At 33.2% G+C, this 5,100-nt stretch overlaps 1 protein-coding gene across 1 annotated transcript in view; it reads right to left on the reverse strand.

Annotated features, from left to right (window-relative positions):
- Window positions 1-5,100, reverse strand: part of LOC118741504 — a 10,991-nt gene that overhangs the window by 219 nt on the left and 5,672 nt on the right. The gene's annotated exons all lie outside the window — the stretch shown is intronic.

Raw genomic sequence — 5,100 nt, forward strand, 5'->3', positions numbered from 1 at the left:
AGCCACTGTAAATAATAAGGGTATTCATCAAACCTTATAAATGCATTGTAAACCGTATAAACTTATAATTGTGTAAACCTTATAAATGAACTGTCTAAATTTGTATGGAAACTCGTTTACACATTTCTGATAAATTTCTCCAGCGATTTCACTGAATAAACTTGATAAACTGAAGTCAATACAACTCCGTCGCAACTCTAGCTATGTTTTCTTAGGTAATAATCGAGATCCGCATAAAAATTTTGCACGCAAATTCAACAACAACGTTGTGATCCTGACGGAGATCTGGTTCAATTATTATACGTTCTGTTTGTTTTGTTTCACTGATAATTTGGCCGCAAAGATTGGTAGCTGTGACAAATGAATTCATACACAAACAGACATTCTGCCATTGTTTCTTCTAACTTTCTTCAAATTAATAGCCTTTATGTTATATATATATATTTATTTAAATACATATTATCTCGTAAATATAATTTTTTCACATTTAGTGAGTTAGTTTCTATAAAATCTTTATACTCGTGCTAGTAGTATAAAGTTAGTGATACTGAGCTCTATAACCAAAGAAAACACGACTATTTTTGCGTGTGTAAACGAAAAGAGAGTGTGGGTCGTTCATGTAACAGAGTGCGTAAACTTATAAGATTATCTGCTTGATAAAGTTATCGGTTTAGATGAATACCACTAATATACTTTGGCGCATATTCATAGTCATTTTTAGTACTAAACTAAGTCAAAACTATTCTAAGTCACAACTAACCGCCCTATTCCCACAACACTGACAAAATTCATCATATGACTATTGTCACAATTACTGCGCCTAAAACACAATATAAAAATTGTTTCGCCGTTGTCACTTACTCAGTAGGTCATAACAATAAAACTGACAATTGTCATACGACAGCTTAAAATAAATTTGCGGCATAGTATTAGGCGCAGTAGTAAAGGCAATAGTCAGCCGCTGAGTTTTGTCAGTGGTGTGGGAATAGGGCGGTAAAGCTATTCATAGTCGCCTTAGTTTCGACTTTTCTGGCTAAGTACCAACTTAAAATTTAGTTTCGGCTGCAGCTGCAACTAAGTCAAAACTAGGAAGAAGTATTTTATCAAATTAAGGGAAAACAGACAAAATATGTAAAAATTAAGTTGGTAGAGGGTGATTTTGATAATATTGAATAATCTCCAATTAAAATTTACAAAGATCGATCCATTTTATTCGGAACAATTCGAATAAAGCTAAATCACAAATTTATAATTGGAATAGTTTAGATAAATTCTCAAATAATAAGTCAGTTTCACGCTAGTTCTTTTAAAGTAAATTTGTGCATAACATTTAGATATCTACTATTTGTATGTTTCACAGCATGCTTTCGATAAACATCGACTCCACATCACTGCGGTTGTTCTGGCTATTTCACACCTTATTCTTTTGCATAATCATGCAATGAAAATAAAAATTACATAAACGGATGATCAAACTTGACATTATTTAATAAAAATTTAATTTTTCCAAAATATCGTAAAGAAAAATCTATACATTTTCACACTTATTTTGCTATATCGTAAACTAAGTCGAAACTAGTTAGTAAACGTCTGAAATGCAACTATGAATAGAGGTAAATTTAAAGTTGGTACTTAAATTTAAGTTGCAACTTTGTTAGTTTCGACTTAGTTGCTGGACTATGAATACGCGCCTTTATCATTAGTTGCGATCCCGTACCAGTCCGGACTAGTCAGATATATACGCCATGATACACTTTGACTTTTATTACCGCCAACAACTTTAAGTGTATACATATTTACAAGCTGTCAAAATTTAGCGTAGTCCCACGAGCTAGGTAAAAATTATGGCGTTCGTATTCACAACGAGCAATCAAAAGAAAAGTGCGCTCTGCTAAATCATGTGAAAAGTATTTAATTACTTGTTTAAGTGGATTCTAATCAATTTGCAAACATTTACAACCAAAATTTGGAGGTTATGTTGCATTTGTGCAAATAAGTAATGTCGCAAAACTCATAAACTTCAATGGACAATATCTCAGGTTAGATGAAGATATCTCGTTGAGTTAAACAGCGTTATTAAGGGGAAATATTTTACTTTCAAATGGTTTATTAAATTTTCTAAAAAAGGAACTATTCTTGATGAAAATAAATTACGAATATAGCAAAAAGTCGGGGTTTTCGCATGTGTAGGCTCAAATATCTCAAAAACCTGAGCCAATCGAGCAAAACTGATTCTGGATTCAGATTCAGCGCAACAAAAACCATTAGAAAAGTGTAAGCTAGTCCCAGGGTCTGAACTATTTTAAATTTTGTAGGCCTGTGTTATAAAGCAAACGTCAAAGCAGTGAAGTTGTGATTTTTTGTGCTATAGCCCAATAAACACCAAAAAAATATTTCTCCGACCTTGGAGAAATTCATAGTTCTCAAATTGATATTCAACATCATTATCTAACTCATCTCTAACCGACGCGCAGGGGCTCTATGGGCCAATTTCACAGTGCGTAGTTAACTCAGAATCGGCAGTTAACTAGAGATTTTCAGTACAAAAATCTGTAGTTAACTGCCGATTCTGAGTTAACTACGCATTGTGAAATTGGCCCTATTAGGTTCATTCCTTATAATTTTGGACTAAAATCTGAAAAGTGTCAAAATACCAGAGCGTAAGCAAAATGCCCTCACTAAAAGAGGATAACAGGTAAAGTAAAGAAACGCAAAAAACCAAATTTTTAGTCCAAAGAATGGCAACAACAAAACTAACGTCAAATAAGAATGGAAATATATGTACAAAACACCTTCACACAAGCACAAGCACAATAAACACTTACTATATCAATTATCTTTTGCCTCCTTCCAATTTCAATTCACTTTTTTTAATTTTGAGCAGGGTTCGTATTTGCACACACATGCGCAGCACATCCTAACATTTTACGCTCACACACGTGTGCTGTGCATATAAAAAATTAAAAACTTGCTCACATCACATGTGTGTGCCGTTTGGTAAAAAGCACGGGCACATGTGTGTACTTTATTTTTATTAATATAAGGCACACGCACATGTGCGTGCTTTGCGTAGAGAAACTTATACACTTCGATTTCTAACTCAAATCTTAAAATAATTTTTTAATATGTTTTCTGTAATGTAAAAAACAAACAACATCTCACTTTTTATCGAATTGTCTTTCAAAACTGTGAGAAAATGTAGTATACACCGAGTGCAAAACTCACAACCAAAAACTCACCGACTAAAATTCAGTGAGTTTTTCGCAAGTGAAGTGTACACAATTTTGACAGTTAAAATTCATTCTCACACATGATGAATCGCAAAATGAGGAAGTGTACACAATTTCGACAGCTAAAACTCATTCTCACTCTTCCTGAATCGCAAAATGAAGAGTGCACACAATTTTCAGTGTACACTTGAAAACTCACAGTTACAGAATAGAGACCCAGATACGCAAAAAGTGATAGAGAAACAAATTTTTAATTATCAAGTGAAAAACCACAGTATATACAGTAATAAACCTTTTCGCAGTTTTTCACCACTTGATCCGCGAGGAGTACTTTGGGGTTATGTGAAGCGTTTTCGTTTTGTGCGCACGGCAACACCTACTGTGGAGAATTTCGCCTGATGATTAGAAAAAGGTCTTCTCGAGGATAAAATTTATATAATAGTGTTATTTATGAACAAAATGTAGGTCAAGTATAGTATCAATGCTTAATTAAGAATAATGCATGTCGTCTTCACATATGCATTATTTCGGTTTTTGTCCGAAACTGTGCATGTATGCATTACTGGGCATGTATGCTTTATTTCGGTTTTTGCCATATGCATTATTTCGGTTTCCAACCGAAACTGTTGATTTGCTTGACCTTAGTTTTTCGGTCCAAACAGGAATCTTTATTTACGGTTGATGGATAGCCCGTTTTCATAGTGGCCATGTCAATTCGTGTCTATACTGATATAATGGTTCGTGTCTTGAATAACTATTGGTTACGTACATTCATCTGGCAATCCCCCCATTTTGAAGTTTAGCTTTGACAGTTTTGTTATGTTTACATTTCTCATAATCGTTCTTATGTCTATTATTTGGCCAATAAAAATAATAGATCACTGTGTATGTATGCATTACTTCGTTTTTTTTTCATATGCATTATTTCGCTTTTAAAACGAAAGTATGCATATGCATAATTTCGGTATTTTCTCATATGCATTAGTGGTATTCACCTAAACCGATAACTTTATCAAGCAGATAATCTTATAAGTTTACATACTCTGTTACATGAACGACCCACACTCTCCTTTCCTTTACACATGCGACAATAGTCGTGTTTTCTTTGGTTACAGAGCTCAATATCACTAACTTTATACTACTAGCACGGGGATAAAGAAATTATAGAAACTACATCATTAAATTGGAAAAAATTATATTTACGACATAATATCTATTTAAATAAATATACATATAACATAAAGGCGATTAATTTGAACCAAGTTAGAAGAAACAATGGCAGAATGTCTGTTTGTGTATGAATTCATTTGTCACGGCTACCAAAACTTTGCGGCAAAATTATCAATGAAACAAAACAAACAGACGGGGTAATAATTGAACCAGATCTATATCAGGATCATATCGTTGTTGTTGAATTTGCGTGCAAAATTTGTATGCGGACCCCGATTATTGCCCAAGAAAACATAGCTAGAGTTGCGACAGAGTTGTATTGGCTTCAGTTTATCAAGTTTATTCAGTGAAATCGCTGGATAAATTTATCAGAAATGTGCAAACGACAGTTCATTTATATATATTATCAGCCCAATTCTGTGCACTTGATAAATTGAAAATCTTTATAATTTGTAAACTTTTTATTATTTATCAAGAATTGGTATTCTAGCACAGAAATCAAAAGCTCTTTTCTTGATAAATTATCAAGATTGAAAATGCTATTGACAAATTGAAATTTCATGTGAATTGTATAAGTTTTGTATCTTAATAAATTTGTTTCTAACAATTAAATACTCCATGTGCCGGCATTTGAACCTACGACACACGGAATTATAGTCGACATCTCTACCTACTCGGCTACGGCAGTCAAAAGCTTTTT

Source organism: Rhagoletis pomonella, unplaced genomic scaffold (assembly GCF_013731165.1).
Source record: "Rhagoletis pomonella isolate Grant_MI unplaced genomic scaffold, Rhpom_1.0 Rhpom_scaffold_00006, whole genome shotgun sequence".
In the NCBI taxonomy this organism is placed as follows: domain Eukaryota; kingdom Metazoa; phylum Arthropoda; class Insecta; order Diptera; family Tephritidae; genus Rhagoletis; species Rhagoletis pomonella.